The sequence below is a fragment of the Narcine bancroftii genome, chromosome 3 (genome assembly GCF_036971445.1).
Source record: "Narcine bancroftii isolate sNarBan1 chromosome 3, sNarBan1.hap1, whole genome shotgun sequence".
NCBI classification, from domain to species: Eukaryota; Metazoa; Chordata; class Chondrichthyes; order Torpediniformes; family Narcinidae; genus Narcine; species Narcine bancroftii.
Genome location: NC_091471.1, coordinates 137,795,027 through 137,817,627, shown reverse-complemented (window position 1 = coordinate 137,817,627; position 22,601 = coordinate 137,795,027). Strand labels below are relative to the sequence as shown.

General features: G+C 41.7%; 1 long non-coding RNA gene across 2 annotated transcripts in view; it reads left to right on the top strand.

Annotated features, from left to right (window-relative positions):
* Window positions 1-5,527: 5,527 nt before the first annotated feature.
* The window catches only part of LOC138757607 (uncharacterized), a 59,143-nt gene continuing 42,069 nt past the window's right edge, over window positions 5,528-22,601 (top strand). The window contains exons 1-4 of one of the 2 annotated variants that reach the window (XR_011353738.1): window positions 5,528-5,600; window positions 14,423-14,739; window positions 17,719-18,035; window positions 19,774-20,090. This is a non-coding gene — a long non-coding RNA (uncharacterized lncRNA). Of the gene's footprint in view, window positions 5,601-14,422; window positions 14,740-17,718; window positions 18,036-19,773; window positions 21,876-22,601 lie in introns of those variants that run through there. The other variant, XR_011353737.1, reaches the window with a different exon arrangement.

Here is a 22,601-nt window from a genome sequence, read left to right as displayed (position 1 = left end):
TAAGCACAGAGTTGTGTTAGTTGGGGATTTAAATTTTCCTAATATAGATTGGGAGACGCTGTCAGTAAAAGGGCTGGATGGCTTAGAATTTGTCAAATGTGTGCAAGATAGCTTTATGCAGCTCGTATCCACGAGAGAGGGGGCAGTGTTGAACCTACTGTTGGGGAGCACTTCCTTTCCAGTGATCATGATACCATTAGTTTCTGCACAATTATGGAAAGGGATAGGTCTGGTCCAATGATGAAGGTCTTTGAGTGGGGGAAAGCCAGATTTGATTAAATGAGAAGGGATTTCCAGGGTGTGGTTTTGGCTGATTTGTTTTTTTGGGGGGGAAGGAGGTGGAGGAGAATTGGAGGCCATTTAAAGGTGAGATTTTGAAGGTGTAGAATATTTATGTTCGTTTAAGGATAAAAGGCAGGGCCAGATGTTCAAGAGAGCCGTGGTTTTCAAGAGAGATTAGGAAGTTGGTTCAAGAGGGAGGCCTACATTAAATCCAGGAAGCAAGGGATGGACGAGATCCTTGAAAGATACAGAGATTGTAGAAAGAAGCTTAAGAAGGAAATTAGGAAAGCGAAAAGAAGGTACGAGGTGGAAAAAGCGAATAGGGTGAAAGTAAATCCGAAGGGTTTTTACAAATATGTGAATAGCAAAAGGAGAGTGAAGGATAGAATTGGTCCACTTGAGAATCGGAGCGTGTGAGGAGCCAATTGAGATGGGGGAGATATTGAACAAATTCTTCTCATCGGTATTCACTAGGGAAAGGGGTATGGAATTGTGTAGGATAAGTGAGGCAAAAGGGTGTAATGGAGGATTAAAACCATGTACCCAGATGCGTTTTGCTTATGTGGAACTGACGACACTGGGTCCACACGCAGGTCACCTTACTTTCAGAACTAGCAGATGTAATTAAACTCAGCCATGGGGACTTATCTGAAGATACACTTTGAAATGGAATTCCACTGTGAGGCCCAGGGAATGCAGTTGTCAAATCCAACACTCTGAAATTGACGAATTGGTCACAACCTGTCTTGCTCGAGAAGTTTTAATAAGTCTTTGTATCTACGAGATAAACCAGGAAATCATAACATCCTGGTTCCATAATAATTAATCTTCTAAATTGTAGAATATAATGTTCAATTTTGATTTTGACTGACAAATATTAGAAGGAGTAGGTGCATGATTAATTGTTTTTGGGGTATATAAGCCTGTGGTCCTGCTGCTGAAGTTTAGACTCTCCGAGGGGTGGGAACACCCCTTGTCAAGAAGGAAGAACAGCCAGAGTCCGAGCAACGTCCCGGTCGGGGGAGGTGGAGAAGCTTCTACCAGCGCCCTGACAACCTACTACAAGTGTGCAGTCGTTGCCTCGCTTTGGCAGTTGGGACCAGTCCAAGCGTTGATAAGTATAGTTGGGAAGGGCTTGCATATTGTAGTGTGAAATCAGCTTTTGAATTAGTAATAAACATTTGTATAAACTGAACTGCTCTCAATGTGTGTGTCTATTTTCTTTCGGTAGCTCAAACACTGTGACCAATCTAAAATGAACAAAATGAGAGGTATAAGTTTACCCAAGAGAAAGGGGTAGTTATGGAAAACATAGGGATCAGGAAAGATGGGGTGTTGGAACTTCTGAGGTTTATAAAGGTGGATAGGTCTTCAGATCTCAATGCGATTTTCCCCAGGACCTTAAGGGAAGTCAGGGAGGAAATAGCAGAGGCTCTGACAGTGATTTTTCCAGTCACTGGAGGATGGTGTGGTGATGCGGGATTGGCATGTTGAAAATGTGCTTCCTCTGTTTGAAAAGGGCTTAAGGTGTAGGCCCAGCAATTATTGGACAGTAATTTTGACATCGGTGGTGGGTAAACTAATGGAAAGTATTCTTTGGGATAATATGTATAAGTATCGAGAGGGGCAGGGATTGATCAGGGCCATCCAACATGGGTTTGTGATGGGAAGTCACGTTTGACAAATCTTGTTGAATTATTTGAGGAAATGACTAGAAAGGTTGATGAAGGTAGAGCAGTAGACATGGTCTGTTTAGATTTCAGTAAGTCTTTCGATAAGGTTCCACATGGTGAAGAAGGTTCAGTCACTAGGGATAGATGTTGAGGTAGTCAGATGGGCACCAGAGAGTCATGGTGGACAACTGTCTGTGAGGATGGAGGTCAGTGACGAATGGTGTGCCTCAGGGATCGGTTTTGGGTCCTTTATTGTTCATCATTTACATAAATGATTTGGATGATGAGGTGGTAAATTGGGTGAGTAAATATGCAGATGATACAAAAATGGGGGAGTTGTGGGTAGTGAGGAGGGATTTTGTGGACTGCAGAAGGATTTGGATGGCTTAGAAGAGTGGACTGAAAGGTGGCAGATGGAGTTTAATGTAGACAAGTGTGAAGTACTTCATTTTGGGAAAAATACAGAAAATGCAGTGAAAGGGAGGGGGCGTTGATGAATGCAGAGGAACAGAGAGATCTTGGAATAATGGTTCAGCATTCTTTAAAGGTGGAGACTCGTGTAGATAGGCTGGTGAAGAAGGCTTTTGGTATGCTGGCCTTTATAAATCATAGCATTGAATATAGGAGCTGGGATGAAATGTTGAGGCCAAATTTGGAATATTGTGTGCAGTTCTGGTCTCCAAATTATAGGAAGGATATCAGTAAGGTAGAGAGGGTGCAAAGAAAATTTACTAAAATGTTGACTGCATTGCAGTATGTAAAATACGGAGAAAGTTTGAGTAGACTGGGTCTTTATTCATTGGAATGTAGAAGGTTGAGAGGAGATTTTATAGAGTTATATAAATTTATGAAGGGAATAGATAGAGTAGATGTGAATAGTCTCTTCTTAAGGGTAATAGAGATTGGAACAGGGAGTCATAAGCTAAGGGTTAAGGGGAAAAACAAGAAGTAACACAAGAAGAAGCTTCTTAACTCAGAGAGTGATGGCTGAGTGGGATGAACTTCCAGAAGAGGTGGTTACAGTAGGGTCAATTTTGTAATTTAACAGGAGGTTGGATGAGTACATGGATGTGAGGATTTTGGGCAGTGAGCAGGTAGGTGGAACTAGTGTAGTTCACTTAAATCCGTGCGGCCTAGAATGGCCGATGTGGCCTGTTTCCATCCTGTAATTGTTATATGGTTATAAAAGGCTGAGGAACAGTTCCTTCCCACAGGCAGTGAGAATGGTGAATGACCAAAGGATCTGCTCACACTAACATCCAAGGGTCTAATTTGGACAAAACAGTATTTCCTTCAGAGATAAATACTTCTCCTGCATATGTATTGTTTGTTTTTATGTGTGTTATGTCTGGTTTTGTGTCTGAATGTTTGCACCGAGGACCAGAGAATACTGTTTCGTGGGCTTGTGCTTGTTCAGTCGGATGCCAAAAAACTGGACTTGACAATCCTGGTGAACTACAGCATGGAACAGGTCCTTCCATCTAATTTGTCCCACTCGACCAACTTAGCATTAAGGGCTTGTCCCATTTCCTGCATTTGGCCCAGATTCTTCCAAACTCTTCCCATCCATATATCTGTCTAAATATCTATTAAAATCATAATTGTACTTGCCCACACAATTTCCACTGGCAGCTTGTTCCAAATATGGATCACCCTCTGAGTAACAAATTGTTCCTCAGGCACTGCAAATGTTCATTCCCATCTTAAAGCCATGCCACAGTGACCAACACTGATCCCTGTGGCACAGCACTGGCCATAACTCTCCCCACCACCCTGTCTCCCACCATTCATCTAATTTTATATCCAATTCATCAGCTCAGCCCATGAAATCTGACCCTCCAGACCCACCACCCTGCAATCATCACTCTTCAGAAAATGTTCAGATTCACGAGACAGGATTTCCACACACAAAGCCCTGCTGACTATTTCTAATCAGCCCATGCCTATCCAAATGCTGGTACTCAGAGTTAGAACATAGAATATAATAGCACAGTTCGGGCCACTCGGGCCCTCGATGTTGTGCCAACCCATATGTTCATTAACAAAAGCATTAAACCCTCCCTACCCCATAACCTTCTATTTTTCTTCCATCCATGTGCCTGGCTAAGAGGTTCTTCAATGCCCCTATTATAGCAGCCTCCACCACCACCCCAGGCAGGGCATTTCAGGGACTCATAACTCTCTGTGTACTAAATCTTACCCCCAATGTCTCCCTGAACTTCCATCCCTTCACTTTGTACATATTTCCTATGGCGTTTGCTATTCCTGCCCTGATTAAAAAGTGCTGGCTGTCCACCCTACATATGCCTCTTGTAACCTTGTCGGTCTCCATTAAGTCTCCTTTCACCCTTCTGAGAAAAGTCCTAGCTCTGCTAAACGTGCCTCAAAATACATATTCTCCAATCCAGGCAACATCCTGGTAAATCTCTTCTGCACCCTCACCATAACGTCCACATCCTTCCTGTCATGAGGTGACCAGAACTGAATACAATTGCCTCCCACGACTGATGTTTCGATAACTGGTCTGCAGAAGTTTCCAGGCTTATCCTTGCTGTACATCTTAAATAGCAGTAGCCACCCTCCAACTTCTGGCACTTCCCCAGTGGTCACATATGATATAAATAACTCTTCCAGAACTTCCCGTGAGCTGGCCCTGGGGATTTGTCCACCTTCCTGTCACCAAGGGTGCGAATGCTACCTCCCTCCATTTGGAAATCTTTACCGCATCACTGACATGAATTGTGAACAGTTGGGATGATGCCAGCTGCCCTCCACCAGTTTGCAAAAGACTGATGAACAGCCATACTGTCCATATTCTGTCCATGAGCTAACCCACACTCCATGTCAGTATATAGCCCTCAATCGCACTCACGCATTCTCCTATTTTGTCTCATTGTCTCTCGTGCAGCACCTTCCCGAATGCCTTAAAATGGATCAACACCCAATCTGGCTCCCATTCATCTAATCTGACAATGACATCATTAAAAGGACTGGATAGCTGAATCCAACACCATTTCTACTGCCTCTATCTCATCACACCATCACATTAGATGGCCTGCTATCACTTTCTGAATGATTCATTCCAGATGTTCCCCACTTTTCTCTTGCCTTGGTGACCATCTTGTTACACTGTACCAAGATCAACAGCTGATCACCCATCTCCTGGCTCCTCACCACAGAACCTCTCGAAGGAAGAGAGGAGACTTAATAAAAGTATATGAAATTCGATGGGCTTAGATAGGGTGGAGAGTCAACACCTCTTCCCTGGGGCAGCAACAGCAAATATCATAGGGCACCTGTTGAAGGCAAGTGGAGGAAAGTTAAGTGGAGATGAGAAAGGCCAGATTTTATTTTACACAGTGTGGTGGGTGCCTGGAATGCATTGCCAAGGGTGGTGATGGAGGCTGGAACAATAGGGACATTTAAAAGACAACATGGAATGTACAGGGAAGTTCTAATTTATTCATCACAATCCCACCTGAAATCACCATTATTGACAGATTGTGATGAAGGCCGTTGGTCATTCTGATGAGTTCTAGAACATTCCATTCAGTTATAAAGAGGGTGAATGCAATGTTGGGATTCATTTCCAGAGGGACAGCAGGCAAGAGCAGGGGTGTGATGTTGAGACTCCATCATGCACAGGTAAGGCCTCTCTTGGAGTATTGGGGACAGTTTTGGTGCCTTATTCGAGAAAAGAAGTGCTGGCTTTGGAGAGGGTTGAGAGAAGATTTACTGGAATGAGACCAGGATTGAAAGGGTTAGCATATGAGGAATGGAGTACAGAGGATGAGTGGAAACATATCGAGGCAGTTCAAATGCAGAAAGGCCTGGCCAGAGTAAATGGGGAAAGGATGTTTTCCATGCCCTGGATTTTAGGAAGAGGGTATAATTTCCAGATGAAAAGACACCAATTTAAAAGAGAGATGCAGAAAAATTTATTTAGCCAGACTTTCATGATCTGTCAAGCTTGATCCCACAGGTGGCTGTGGAAGTGTGGTCGTTGGGAGTATTTAAGGCAGAGATTGCTATGCTTTGTATTAGTCAGGGAATCTTGGTTTACAGGGAAGAAGCCAGGGAATGTGTTAAATATTAGACCAGCAGCAATATAAATTCACAAAGGCAAGGGTATCTTCACAACAATCATTTATTTATTAATAATATCTTACTTCACTTAAAACTTAAATCTAACTTATCCATATGATGTGCAAATGTTTGTGAATGCGCACATGGGGAAAAACCCAAACTATTAAATTATAAGCTTAATTCTGAAGAGATGATTTTAATGTTCAGTCTCAGAAAGTTTTGTGTTGAACATAGTCTTTACTGCTGTTCAAAACCAATTATGGAGGAAGCGTGAGGCATCAGACCTCAAAACTCACAAATGTCTTGTTAAGTTGTTTTCAAAGAATTGTTTCTTCATATGACTGATTTTCCACTCTTGCATGGAAATTTCAGGACGTTTTTTCTTCCCCAATGATTTTACAAACCCAGGCAAGGGTTACATGAAGTCCCATGAAGAAACGGACGCAATAGAACTACCCTTGTAATCATTGTGCCTTCTGTGAGGTTCAAAAATCCCAGCAGAACCACAAAGTACAAGATACGGCTTTAATTCGAGTCACACCAGCGGGAATAAGTAGTATTAATGTCAGGTGGACAGTGTCACCTGGCTAATACAAGAATCTCATTGGAATTTTACCATGGGGAGGTACAATATTTAAGGCATATTCTTGAATACAAATTTGATGGACATCCCTTTAAACTTGTTTGAGGTACATTGTTTCATGTCTCAGCTTTTCACATTTCTGGATGCACTTTCTTAAGAAATGGAAATGATAGACATCAAATAAGTCTTCACATGAACAAGTCAACTCGAATAGATGTCATTTCTCATGTACAAATGAGTTGCTGTCTGAGATGCTGGATTCCAATCACTTTAACATCCACGTTTTGTGTGACTTGAGCATTGAAGACTTCCTCACTGTGCTGTAGGTTTGGAACTGGCCACGATTTGAACTGAACAGGAGTCTGGCAGAGGCTGCGGGAGCATCAGAGACAAATCCGCGGTGACCCAATGACTCTGAAGGGACTCTCTTTGACCTCTCTTTGCCTGACTGTAAGGGGAGCCAGTCAATGTTCAGGCTCAGGGTGAATCTTTGCATTATTGTCAGACTGAGGACAATGATTTCAGATTCAGATTTATGGTCAATGTACATGAATGATCGCACATACAACCCTGAGATTTGTTATCTTGTGGGCCAGGCCAAATGACCACTTCTTGGAATTGCAAGAAAAAACTGGACACCGCGTAAACAAATAAAGAAATGGAAACAAATTGTGCAATAACGAGAAGTGGAAAAAATCAATAAAGAGTCAAAGTAAAGTCCTTAAATGAAGCCCAGATTGAGTTTGTCGTTGAGGAGTCTGATGGTGAAGCGGGAGCGGCTGTTCCTGAACCTGGTGGTGTGATTCTTGTGGCCCCTACACCCTTTCCAGCGAGAACAGAACATGTGCTGTGTGGTGTGGATCCTTGATGATAGCTGCTGTAATATTGTTGATGATGTTGTGTAATATTACATCACATGACAATAAATCGTATCTAATCTGATCTGAAAGCAAGTATTTACCACTCAGCTTTGGGGAGTGTGGGGCTGAACTGCCTTCTTGAACTGCAGCCACCTTTCTGGTGAAGCTGCTTTTAGGCAGGAGGGTGGGGGAGGGTGGTCTTCCAGGATTAAGATCCAGGGATGATGAAGGACCAGCAATATATTTCCAAGGAGGGATGATGCAGGACTTGGAAGCTGTGGGAAAACTAACAGCCTGGTGCTGCAAGTGATCGGGATACATGGCATGAGGAACGTTTGCTGGCTCTCGGCCTGGACTCGTTAGAATTTAGGAGAATGTGTGGGGGGGAGGGGGGAGGTCCTCATTGAAACATTTTGAATGTTGACAGGCATGGTCAGAGTGGATGTAGAACAGTTGTTTCCTATGGTGGAAGAGTTGAGGAGAAGGAACAGGATTGAAGGAATTCCACTTAGAGCAGAAATGTGGAGGAATTTCTGTGGCCAGAGGGTGGTGAATCTGTGGAATTTGTTGCCACAGGCGATTATGGAGCTAGGTCATCGGCAGAGGTTCTTGATTAGTCAGAGCATCAAGGGGAGAAGGCCAGGTAGTGGGGCTGAATAGCCTATTTCTGCTCCATAGTCTTGCGATCACCTGGACGGGAGCGATGTTTTCTTATTTTAATTATTTAAACCTTGGTGAGACACAAGGACTGCTTTGATCTCCTTACCATCACGTTTTAAAATTGGAGCCAGTTTAGGGTGTGTGGTTCACTGCAGGTGTTCATCCCACTTTTCTTTGTTGTTTTGACTGATTATCCCTATTTCTTGTCAATCCAGCTGAAGGTTGTTAATCATGAGGACCGAGCAATGCTGGCCCCTTGGTGTCCATGATATAGAGGGGCAACTGATTCGATTGATCCTTGTACTTAACGTGTACATTGCACTTGGCAAGAACTTGCATTTCCTCCCCATAACTGTTTTTAAGATGGAGCATCTTTGTGTGCGGTAGCAAGCCCTCCTTCATTATTCTGGGCATGAGGGAAACCTCTACTCCTGTATTGAGTTCCATCCATATCAGTTTGCGGTTCATGTGGACATGGATGTAAAAATTGGGCTCTTTGTGGCCCATGGATGGGGATTACTTGGATAACATGCTCACTTTGGTTTGGTTCCACTTCTGATTCATTGGTATCCGGTTTTCAGTGTCTGGCTTTCCCCGTCTCTTGGTCAAAATGTACTTTTTGGGAGCCTGGCTGGTAATCTTTCCTCAGTTTAATCAATGGGCATCTTGCTTTGATGTACATTGCATTTGTGGCATTTGGCTTTTTGAAATAGCATATATTGGGACTGTGATTCGTCTTCCCACAGCGAAAACATTTTTGGTGGGCAGGTTCCTGGCGGGTTGAATCTTGGCACCAAGATTTATTGATAGCCAAGTCTCTCGGGCAGACATCTGCATTGCTTACCACTGTCTCGGCGACAGTAGCAATGTCTAACACCAGTTCAGGTGTCAGATTTCGTGTTGCAATTCATTTTCCTCAGGTCATTTGTTCAGCTAAACCCATTATGAATTGATCTCTTGATGTCTTTGATCTGTCCAACTGCATTGTATCTAGACAGTTTACATAATGCAGCCATGAAATTGGGGACAGACTCTCTGTGTTGTTTACATTGGTAAAATTTATGACTTTCTGTCATTTCTGGAGGTGGGGTGTTAAGGTGCTGACCGATCGCTTGACAGATTTCAGCAGATGTTTTCGTTGAAGGCATGTGTGAGCTAGTTAGCGATCTTAAGAGCTCATAGGTGCCTCCTCCCATTACAGTTAAAAACAATGCCTGTTTTTATTAGATGGAGGATTTTCAGTCATATCATGTACAATACAATGATGATCATCAAAACCTTCTACATATGCTTCCCAAGTGTCTTCATCTTCATTGGATTTGTCGAAGGGAGCTGCAGGAACTGATGCCACCATCTCTTGGGATTCCTCGCTTCTCACTGTCTTCTGGAGTTAGAATTGATAAATGTGTCATGGTTGAGTGAGTTCTTGAATCCTCGTCGCCACTGTTATGTTCGAGCCCCCCATTGTAAATAATGACAGCCACATCATCAATGCCGACTAACTCAATGCTTTATTCATTACATACTACTGGAATTACTACAAAACGTTTAGTATAAATCATTGCATACATGTAATGGTGTCATATTCAACAGAGAGGTGAGCATTGATGATGTCTGTGGGAAAGGAGAAAGGGGAAGGGGAGAGACACAGATCTCGGGGAAGGCGATGGGGGAAGAATTGAAGTGGGGAGTTTAATGACAGCCAGAGAAGTCAATATTAATGTTATTCAGTTTCAACAAAATCTGTGACACATATTCATGTCAAATTCTGATTCCGAGCATGAGATTCAGCTCCCTTCCCAGCACAGGACATGTCAAACCATGCCTTTACCCTGCTGACACAGTGGTGCAGATGTGTGTGTGTGTGTGTGTGTGTGTGTGAGCAGATTTGTTCAAAAGTGGCGTGTATTTTTGAACTGTGAGGCCAAGACATCATCAAGACATTCTACAAGTATGTGAAGAGCAAGAGGATAAGACATGAAAAAATAGGACCTATCAAGTGTGACAATGGGAAAGTGAGGAAATAGCAGAGGAACTTGATGAAGACTTGACTGAAGTATTGACTATGGAAAAGGATCTTGGTGATTGAAGTGATGACTTGCAGCAAAATGAAAAGCTTGAGCATGGAGGTAAAAGAGAGAGGATGTGGTGGAGCTTTTGGAAAGCATCAAGTTGGATAAGTGGCTGGGACCAGATGAGATGGATCCCAGGCTACTGTAGGAGGTGAGGGAGGAGATTGCCGAACCTCTGGCAATGATCTTCAAATCATCGATGGGATGGGAGAGGTTCCGGAGGATGTGGTCTCTTTATTCAAGAAATTGAGTAGAGATAGCCCAGGAAATGATCGACCAGTGGTTGGACAATTGATGGAGAAGATCATGCGAAGCAGGATTTATGAACATTTGGAGAGGAATAGTCAACATGATTTTGTCAAGGGCAGGTTGTGTCTTATGAGCCTGATTGAATTTTTTGAGGCTGTGACTAAACACATTGATGAAGGAAGAGCAGTAGATGTCGTGTATAAGAATTTCAGCAAGGCATTTGATGGTTCCCTATGCAAGTGTTATTGAGAAAGTATGGAGGCAGGGGATCCAAAGGGGCATTGCATTGTGGATGCAGAACAAGCTTGACCACAGATGGGAGAGAGTGGTTGTGGACGGGTCATATTCTGCATGGAGGTAGGTGCCCAGTGGTGTTCTTCAGGGATCTGTTCTGGGAACCATTGTGATTTTCATAAATGACCTGGATGAGGAAATGGAGGGATGGGTTAGTAAGTTTGCTGATTGGGGGTGTTGTGGATAGTGTGGAGGGCTGTCAAAGGTTACAGCAGGACATTGTTTGGAAGCAAAGCCCTGGCTGAGTAGTGGCAGTTGGAATTAAATCCAAAGAAATGCAAACTGGTTCATTTTGGTAGGTCAGATATGATGGCAGAATTTAGTTTTAATGGTAAGACTCTTGGCAGTGTGGAGGATCAGAGGGATCTTGTGGTTCGAGTCCATAGGGGGCTCAAAAAAGCTGTTCAGGTTGATTCTGTGATTAACAAGGCATACTGTATATTGGACTTGATTAATCGTAGAATTGAATTTAGGAGACGAGAAATGGTCTATAGGACCCTGGTCAGACCCCAGTAGGAGTACTGTGCTCAGTTCTGGTCATCTCACTACTGGAAGGATGTGGTGCAGAGGAGATTTACAAGGATGTTGCCTGGTTTAGGGAGCATGCCTTATGAAAGCAGGTGAGTGAACTCAGCCTTTTCTCCTTGGACTGATGGAGGATGAGAGGCGCCTGATAGAGATGTTTAAGATAATGAGAGGCATTGATTGTTGGATAGTCAGAGGCTTTTTCCCAGGGTTGAAGTGGTTGCAACAAGAGGACACGGGTTTGGAAATCTACTTACTGATCTGAGGTCGTCTAAAAGGTAATGCTGACACTAAAAAGAAGCTAAGGAATAATTCTAGACAGATTTCAATTCCAAATCTACCCAGAGTGGATGATCAAATTTATCCAAGTAATAAATCCAAAGAAAATCATACAAGGAATATTAAGTGCCCAATAGTAAAATCTCAAATTCAGTAAGGCCATACCACCATCCTTCTTAGGTTTTTGTAAGTGAAGCCCAATCTGATGCACTTACCATTCCAAATATAAGGGTGTGGTAAACCGCTGTCATGCTATGATTGGCTGCTGCTGACAGGAAATTCCCCCTGAGACCGATCCTACCCATAATTCTTTGTTTGCTCCCCATTCCACTCTGCCTCGATCAGTCAATGAGGTTGACGGCTGTTCCAGTCTATAGTTAATAAAAGCCGATCAGTTTCACTTCAGTCTATGCGATTATTGATGGTGCATCAAAGAATTGTTTATACTTTTTCATTTGTTCCTTAACTCTAAAGATAAATCTAACTTAACCACACAATGCGCAAATGAATGAATGTGTGTGTGTGTGTGTGTGTGTGTGTGTGTGTGTGTGTGTGTGTGTGGAGGGGTTGCCCATTATAGTTTAAGCTTAATTCTGAAGAGATGATTTTAAAGTTCAGTCTCAGAAAGCTTTTGTGCTGAACTTAGTCTTAGTTTCTGTTCAAAAGCAATTATGGAGAAAGCGTGAGGCATCAGACCTCAAAACTCACAAATTTCTTGTCAAGTTGTTTTCAAAGAATTGTTTCTTCATATGACTGATTTTCAACTCTTGCATGGAAATTTCAGAACTTTTTTTTTTCTACGATGATTTTACAAACCCAGGCAAAAGCTACAAAAAGTGGCATGTAGAAATGGATACAGTAGAACTGCCCTCTTTTGGCAAAGAGACAGTGAATTGCCACTGATATTGTGGATCTCCCATGATAAGAAGAGCATCACCACAGGACCTTCTGCTTGTTTGACTGAAGTGATTTCCAAGTGTTTCAAGTTTATCTGTTCTGAAGGTTGATGAGCCAATCTGAAATGGGCCTCCTGCTAGATGTGGAATAGTCCTCCTGCCAGATATGGAATGGGCCTCTGGATGCCTCCAGGTGCCGGATGTGCAATGAGCCTCCTGCCGTATGTGGAATGGACCTCCTGCCAAATGTGGAATAGTCCTCCTGGCGGATGTGGAATGAGCCTCTGGTGTCTGGATGTGAATTTTTCCCCCTGCTGGATGTAGAACGGACCTCCTGCCAGATACGAGATGTGGAATAGTCCTACTGGATGTGCAAGGGGCCTCATAATGAAATTTGGTGTATGGGGCAGCATGAAAGTGAAAACATTCATGTTCTAACCATCTTACATTACTATAAAATATAAAGGTAACAGTGCACCAAAGAGCAAGGCTGTGTCTTTGGCTCATTAATTATTCAAGAAGCTGATGACGTCAGGGAAGAAGCTGTCCTTGTGTCATTGACTGCTCGTCCTTAGGCTCAAGTACCTTTCTCCTAATGGTAGCAGAGTGAAGACATTATGGTCTGGGTGGTGGGGGTCTTTGCTGATACAGGATTCTTTTTTAATATAACACCTCATGTCGATATTGTCGATGGAGTGAATTCTGCCGCCTATGATGTCGCAGGGTGAACTTCCTGAGAGTTGGCGCCTCTATACCAGGCAGTGATATAACCAGGCAGAATGCTCTCCAAAGTTCACCTGTGGAGGTTAACTAGTGTCTTGGATGAAATACCAAAGCATCTAAGAAACCTCAGAAAGTATAGCCTCTGGCAAGCCTTCTTTCTGAATAGATTCTTGATAATCTCCACTCTTGAATCCTCCATGAAGATCGAATCATGGTCTGCAGACTTCCCCCTGATATCCATAATTATCTCCTCTGTTTTGATGACATTGAGGGAAAAGTTGTTGTTGTTACACAGTAGTCGAGCTGATCTATGTCCCTCCTGTACACTTCATCATTTCATTTGTTATTTGGCTGAGATTTGTCCTGTCATCGGGAAACATGCAGAAAGCAATGGAAATGTGCCTCGCCACACGATCACGTGTTTACAATAATTAGAGCAATGTGGGAAAAGCACAAATCCTTAGAGTGGGCCTGTGCTGATAAACTGTTGGGACGGGAGGTTGTTTCCAATTCAGACTGGCTGTAGTCTTTGGTTGAGAAAGTCAAGTATCCAATTGCAGAGTGAGGTTGAAGGGGCGAGTGATTTTACTTCTTGACCAGCTCTGAGTTGACAGCAGTTTTGAAGGACGAGCTGTAGTCAATGAAGCGCAGACTTTAGTTCTCAGGGTCAATCTGATATTTATTCCTATGATTTCTCTTTTTGGATCAACAGAGACTACCTAGATGAATTTATCTATGAATTAACCACATGTAGACACTTTTGCCTCCCTTCTTGCACGATGTTCAATATTGATGAGTTGGAAAGATGTTGTTGCCCCTAAAAACACTCAATTACTCTGTGATCTGGTGGCAGGCTTAACTTTGAATTAATCAGATGTTCTTCCACAGATTCACATTTAAACATTCTATGTCCATGGGCACCTTTAATTCAACGTTTTTGTAACATTTAATCACTTGGACCTTGCTTTATATGTTTGTGTTTCTTTAATGGTAGTGAAATTTTGTGTACTCACTAAAGAACTTCAGAAGGCAAAGGGAAGGAATTTGGAGTATCGTATACTCTTTAAATCATTTTCTATTGGACATATGTTATAATTGTTTAAATATTTATCACTTTATTTCTATTTTTTATGATATAGTGGTTATACATGAAGAATTTATTTTATAATTTTATCTGAATATTCCTTTGTTTGTATTATCATTGATTAATGGCTTCTGTTTGTTTCCTGTTTCTGTAAAGGCGAATGAAAATATTGAAAAAGAAACGTAAATGAGAGCCTCATGCCTTTTAAGCAATGGGCCTCCTGCCGGGTACCGGATATGGAATGGGCCACCAGCCGGATGATGAAAGGGCCACCTGCCAGATGCCGGATGTGGCATAGTCCTCCTGTCGGATGTGGAATGGGCCTCCATCCGGATGCCGGATGTGAAATGGACCTCCTGCCGGATGTGGATTGGGACTCCTGCCGGATGCTGGATGTGGAATAGTCCTCCTGCCGGATGTGGAAAGAGCCTCATTCCGGATGCCGGATGTGCAATGGACCTCCTACTGAAAAGGTAATTGTTTACATATCTTTTGGTCTCATGCTCTTATTTCCACTTTTTGTGAAGATACCTTTCATATCTTGTCAGGTTCAGAATCAGGATTTATTGTCAAGGACATGTCCTGAAATTTGGTGATTTGGGGCAGTAGGAGGGAGCAAACATTCATCTTATAACCATCATACAGCATTACTCTTAAAAATCAAGTTAACAGTGCACAAAAAAGCAAGGCTGTGTCTTTGGCTCATTGATTATACAGGATCTGGAGGCATCAGGGAAGAAACTGACATTGTGGCATTGACCTCTATTCCTCAGGCTCCAGTTCCTTTCTCCAATGATACTAGAGTGAGGAGGTTATGGTCTGCGTGGTGGAGGCTTTGCATGATAGAGACTTATTTTTGGACAGCGCCTCATGTATAGGTTCTGACTGGAGTGAATTCTGGTGCCTGTGATGTTACAGGGAGAGTTAAACACCCTCTCGAAATTATCACTTTTCAGAGAGATGGCATCTCCAGACCAGGGATTGATGCAACCTACCAGAATGATCTCCATAGTACACCTGTGGAGGTTAAGGTGTGTCTTCATTACGATAATGAATCTCCTCAGGCACCTCACACAGTATAGCCATTGGCGAGCCTTTTATGTGAACGCATCAACATGGAGCCTCCATGACAGATCGTCAGATTTTTAAAGCTTAGGAATTTGACGATCGTGCACATCTGCACTCTTGAGACCTCCATGAAGACTCAGTCGTGATCTGCTGACTTCCTGCTGAATCCAAAATCTTATCCTTTGTTTTGTTGACATTGAGTGAAATGTTTGATTTGTTAGCATTCAACCAGCTGATCTATGCCCCTCCTTTTCAGTTCCTCATTGCCATTTATGGTTTTGCTGACAATTGTGGTGTCAACAGCCAACATGTCGATAGCAATGTAATTGTGACTCACCACACACAGTCATGGGTTTACAGAGAGTAAAGCAGGGGGCTGAGCACACATCCTTGGACTGCGCCTGTGTTGATGATCAGTGGGGAAGAGACCTTTTTTCCAATTCGTACCGACTGTGGTCATCCAATGAGAATGTCAAAGATCCAATTGCAGAGTGAGCTACAGAGGCATAGAGTTAGTTGATTTTTGACTAGCACTGAGGGAACAATGATGTTGAAGGACATCCTGAAGTTGATACCTGATGTAATATTGCTCCTTTTGGATCAACAGAGACCACGTAAATGAATTGAACTATGAATTAACGACATGTAGTCTCTTTTGCCTCCCTTGTTGCTCAACATTCAATATTGATGAGTTGGAAAGATGCTGTTGACCCTAAAATCACTCAATTACTCTGTGATATGGTGGCAGGCCTAACTTTGAATTAATCAGATGTTCTTCCAGAGATTCACATTTGAACATTCTATGTCCATGGGTACATTTATTTCCACATTTTTGTAACATTTAATCACTTGGACCTTGCTTTATATGTTTGTGTTTCTTCCATGGTATTGAAATTTTGTGTACTCACTAAAGAACTTCAGAAGGGTTACAAAATGTTGATGAAGGGAAAGCTGTGGATGTTTTCTATTTGGACTTTAGTAAAGCTTTTGACAAAGTTCCCAACAGGAGGTTAGGAAAAAAGGTGGAGGCATTAGGTATAAATAAGGAGTTAGTGAAATGGATTCAGCAGTGGTTGGATGGGAGGTGTCAGAGAGTAGTGGTAGAAAATTGTTTGTCCAATTGGAGGCCGGTGACTAGTGGAGTTCCTCAGGCTTCGGTCCTGGTTCCACTATTGTTTGTTATATATATTAACGATCTGATGTAGGGGTGGACAATTGGATAAGCAAGTTTGCGAATGACACAAAGATTGGTGGTGTTGTGGACAGTGAGGTAGATTACCGTAGATTAAAAGGTGATTTAGGAAGGGTGAAGGTGTGGGCTGAGAAATGGCTGATGGAATTTAATACAGATAAATGTGAGGTGCCACCTTTTGGAAAGGCAAATTTAAATAGGTCATATAGATTGAATGGTAGACAACTGAGGAGTGCAGAGCAACAGAGGGATTTAGGAGTTATGGTAAATAGTACCCTCAAGGCTGATACTCAGGTAGATGGTGTGGTGAAGAAGGCATTTGGAATGTTGGCCTTCATAAATCGGAGTATTGAATTCAAGAGTAGGGAGGTTATGATGAAATTGTACAAGGCATTGGTGAGGCCAAATTTGGAGTACTGTGTACAGTTTTGGTCACCAAATTATAGGAAAGATATAAACAAAATAGAGAGAGTGCAGAGAAGGTTCACGAGAATGTTGTCAGGATTTCAGGGTCTGAGTTATAGGGAAAGGTTGTGCAGACTGGGGCTTTTTTCTCTGGAGCATAGAAGATTGAGAGAGGACTTGATAGAGGTGTTTAAGATTTTAAAAGGGACAGACAGAGTAAATGTGGATAGGCTTTTTCAATTAAGAAAGGGGGAGATTCAAACTAGAGGACATGGTTTAAGATTGAAGGGGGAAAATTATAAGGGGAACATGAGGGGAAATTTCTTTACGCAGAAAGTGGTGGGGATGTGGGATGAGCTACCGGCAGACGTGGTCGAAGCAGGATCATTGGTTACATTTAAGGAAAGACTGCATCGTTACATGGATAGGACGGGACTAGAGGGGTATGGACCGGGTGCTGGTCAGTGGGACTAGGAGGGTGGGGATTTGCTATGGCATGGACTAGTAGGTCCGAACTGGCCTGTTCTGTGCTGTAAGTGGTTATATGGTTATATGGTTATATGTTTAAGGCAAGGGGAAGGAATTTGGAGTATCGTATACTCTTTAAATCATTTTATATTAGGCATATATTATAATTGTTTATATATTTATCACTTTATTTCTGTTTTTTATGATATAGTGATTACACATGATGAATTTATTTTTATAATTTGTATTTTATCTGAATATTCCTTTTTTTGTATTACCATTGACTAATGGCTTCTGTTTGTTTCCTGTTTCTGTAAAGGGGAATGAAAATATTGAAAAAGAAACTTAAAAGAGAGCCTCATGCCTTTTAAGCAATGGGCCTCCTGCCGGGTAACGGATATGGAATGGGCCACCAGCCGGATGTGGAAAGGGCCTCCTGCCAGATGCCGGATGTGGCATAGTCCACCTGCCGGATGTGGAATGGGCCTCCATCTGGATGCCGGATGTGAAATGGGCCTCCTGCCGGATGTGGAATGGGACTCCTGCTGAATGCTGGATGTGGAATAGTCCCCCTGCCGGATGTGGAAAGAGCCTCAATCCGGATGCCGGATGTGCAATGGGCCTCCTACTGACAAGGTAATTGTTTACATATCTTTTGGCCTCAAACTCCTATTCCCACTTTTTGTGAAGATACCTTTCATATCTTGTCAGGTTCAGAATCAAGATTTATTGTCAAGAACATGTCCTGAAATTTGGTGATTTGGGGCAGCAGGAGGGAGCAAACATTCATCTTATAACCATCATACAGCATTACTCTTAAAAATCAAGTTAACAGTGCACAAAAAAGCAAGGCTGTGTCTTTGGCTCATTGATTATACAGGATCTGGAGGCATCAGGGAAGAAACTGACATTGTGGCATTGACCTCTATTCCTCAGGCTCCAGTATCTTTCTCCAATGATAGTAGAGTGAGGAGGTTATGGTCTGCGTGGTGGAGGCTTTGCATGATAGAGACTTATTTTTGGACAGCGCCTCATGTATAGGTTCTGACTGGAGTGAATTCTGGTGCCTGTGATGTTACAGGGAGAGTTAAACACCCTCTCGAAATTATCACTTTTCAGAGAGATGGCATCTCCAGACCAGGGATTGATGCAACCTACCAGAATGATCTCCATAGTACACCTGTGGAGGTTAAGGTGTGTCTTCATTACGATAATGAATCTCCTCAGGCACCTCACACAGTATAGCCATTGGCGAGCCTTTTATGTGAACGCATCAACATGGAGCCTCCATGACAGATCGTCAGATTTTTAAAGCTTAGGAATTTGACGATCGTGCACATCTGCACTCCTGAGACCTCCATGAAGACTCAGTCGTGATCTGCTGACTTCCTGCTGAATCCAAAATCTTATCCTTTGTTTTGTTGACATTGAGTGAAAGGTTTGATTTGTTAGCATTCAACCAGCTGATCTATGCCCCTCCTTTTCAGTTCCGCATTGCCATTTATGGTTTTGCTGACAATTGTGGTGTCAACAGCCAACATGTCGATAGCAATGGAATTGTGACTCACCACACACAGTCATGGGTTTACAGAGAGTAAAGCAGGGGGCTGAGCACACATCCTTGGACTGCGCCTGTGTTGATGATCAGTGGGGAAGAGACCTTTTTTCCAATTCGTACCGACTGTGGTCTTCCAATGAGAATGTCAAAGATCCAATTGCAGAGTGAGGTACAGAGGCATAGAGTTAGTTGCTTTCTGACCAGCACTGAGGGAACAATGGTATTAAAGGACATCCTGAAGTTGATAACTAATCTAATATTTCTCCTTTTGGATCAACAGAGACCATGTAAATGAATTGAACTATGAATTAACCAGATGTTGACTCTTTTGCCTCCCTTGTTGCTCGACGTTCAATATTGATGAGTGGGAAAGATGCTGTTGACCCTAAACACAGCTTTATTAATCTGTGATATGGGAGCAGGCCTAACTTTGAATTAATCAGATGTTCTTCCACAGATTCACATTTAAACATTCTATGTCCATGGGTACCTTTAATTCAACATATTTGTATCATTTAATCACTTGGACCTTGCTTTATATGTTTGTGTTTCTTTAATGGTAGTGAAATTTTGTGTACTCACTAAAGAACGTCAGAAGGAAAGGGGAAGGAATTTGGAGTATCGTATACTCTTTAAATAATTTTCTATTAGACATATGTTATAATTGTTTAAATATTTATCACTTTATTTCTGTTTTTTATGATATAGTGGTTACACATGATGAATTTATTTTTATAAGTTGTATTTTATCTGAATATTCCTTTTTTTGTATTACCATTGATTAATGGCTTCTGTTTATTTCCTGTTACTGTAAAGGCGAATGAAAATATTGAAAAAGAAACATAAAGTAGAGCCTCATGCCTTTTAAGCAATGGGCCTCCTGCCGGGTACCGGATATGGAATGGGCCACCAGCCGGATGTGGAAAGGGCCTCCTGCCAGATGCCGAATGTGGCATAGTCCTCCTGCCGGATGTGGAATGAGCCTCCATCCAGATGCCGGATGTGAAATGGGCCTCCTGCTGGATGTGGAATTGGGCTCCTGCCGGATGCTGGATGTGGAATAGTCCTCCTGCTGGATGTGGAAAGAGCCTCATTCCGGATGCTGGATGAGCAATGGGCCTCCTGCTGACAAAGTAATTGTTTACATATCTTTTGGTCTCATGCTCCTATTTCCACTTTTTGTGAAGATACCTTTCATATCTTGTCAGGTTCAGAATCAGGATTTATTGTCAAGAACATGTCCTGAAATTTGGTGATTTGGGGCAGTAGGAGGGAGCAAACATTCATCTTATAACCATCGTACAGCATTACTCTTAAAAATAAAGTTAACAGTGCACAAAAAAGCAAGGCTGTGTCTTTGGCTCATTGATTATACAGGATCTGGTGGGATCAGGGAAGAAACTGACATTGTGGCATTGACTTCTGTTCCTCAGGCTCCAGTACCTTTCTCCAATTATAGTAGTGTCAGGAGGTTATGGTCTAGGTGGTGGAGGTTTTCCATGATAGAGACTTTTAGTATTGGACAGCGCCTCATGTATAGGTTCTGACTGGAGTGAATTCTGGTGCCTGTGATGTTACGGGAAGAGTTAAACACCCTCTACAGATTATCATTTTCCTGAGAGATGGCACCTCCAGACCAGGCAGTGATGCAACCTACCAGAATGATCTCCGTAGTACACCTGCGGAGGTTAAGGTGTATCTTCATTACGATAATGAATCTCCTCAGGCACCTCACACAGTATAGCCAATGGCGAGCCTTTTTTGTGAACGCATCAACATGGAGCCTCCATGACAGATCCTCAGAATTTTAATGCTTAGGAATTTGACATTCGTGTAAATCTGCTGAGTCTTTAATTAATTTTGTGTTGCTTCTGGTATGTGTGAGTTGGTCATGACCCCCGTAGTATTATCCTCCTTCTTGATGTGGAATTCTCCAACTGCCAGATGCCGGATATGGAATGTTTCTGCTGCTAGATGCCGCATGTGGAATGGTCAGCCTGCCAGATTTTGAGTATTCTGCCTGCCAGATGCCAGATGTGGAATAGTCCACATTTCAGATGCCGTTTGTGTTGTGTTCCTGCTGCTAGATGCCGGATATGGAATAGTTTTCCTGCCAGATGCCGGGTGTTGGATGGTCCGACTTCTTGATGCCAGATGTGTAATTGTCCGACTGCCGGGTGCCAGATCTGGGATGGTATGCCTGCGAGATGTGGAATGGTCTGCCTGCCAGATGCCAGATGAAGAATGGTCCGCCAGCCACGTGCCAGGTGTGGGATGGTCTGTCTGGCAGGTGGACATCCTGATGGATGTCGGCTGTGTAATAGTCCTTCTGGATGTGGAAAGGGCCTGCTAAAGGAAAAGATACTTTGGGGAATCTCGGATGTTCTTCTACCTTGATCACATTTAATCTTTCTCTGTTTATGGGGTCCTTTTTTTCAATATTTTCCTAATTTATAAGATCACTTGAAACTTGCTTTATTATTTTGTGTTTTCCTTTAATGGTAGTGAAATAATTTGTACTTACCCGAGAAGTTCAGAAGGGGAGAAGATAGAATTTGTCGTATTATATAATTTTTTTAAATTTTTACAATTTGCCATATGTTATAATTGTTTTTTTTAAACTTTATTTAAAATTTTATGACATGAATAAAATAAAAATTACATTTAAAGAAATAATAAAAAATAAGATAATAAAATTAGAATACTACATCATTAAACTACACAAATTAACCCCCCCCCAATAATTATAACACAACATTAATCATCTAATTTCAAATTAGTCCAACCCTCCCCCCCAAAATAAAGAGTGAAGAATTAATTAACAATGTTGTAAATAAAATAAAAAACCCCACTTACAAAAAAAGATAAAACTTAACAAAAAAAATTACTAACAACAAAAAAATATCTATACTAAAATAATACCCTTAAACATATATTTAAATCAAACATAATACATGTATTTAACAAATGAAATCCACTTTAAAACTAAGTTCAAATATTAAAATCATATATCAACCACATATCTGTTATACAAAAAATCATAATTAATAATACATAAATACAGAATTTCCATTAATACCAAGTTTCCTTTATAATTCATCGAGAGAACAAAAACATCCCTTAGAAAAACAATCAGATAAACTTTTTATTCCCTTCCCCTCCCCTTATATAAAAAAAAGAAAAAAAAAGAAAAAAAAGTTCAAACTCTTATAAAATTCTCCATATTCTTCATTTATAACATCTTCAAAATTCTCTATCGAAATTAACTTAATTTTATTAAACTCTTCTCCCTCAATGTATTTGTACTTAATTTTCTTCTTTCTCTTCTTATCACCTTTCCCCTCATCTTCCTCTTCATCTAATTCAACATCCTCAATTTTTGATTTATTATCTTCTGTGACTTCATCCTCTTAAAAAAGAAAGAAAAAAGAGAAAAAATCCCCCCACCAAAAAAAGAGAAAAAAAAGGAGAGAAAAAAAAACCTTCTAATTCCCTCTCAATTACAATCAGAAAACAAAAAGAGTAAAAAAAAATTATTTATTTAAAAAAAATAATAAAAAACCTTCACTTCTTAACCCAAAAATTAAAAAGAAAAAAAAACAGGTCGGAGGTCACAACTACCTCCTCCTGTTTAAACCGCCCAA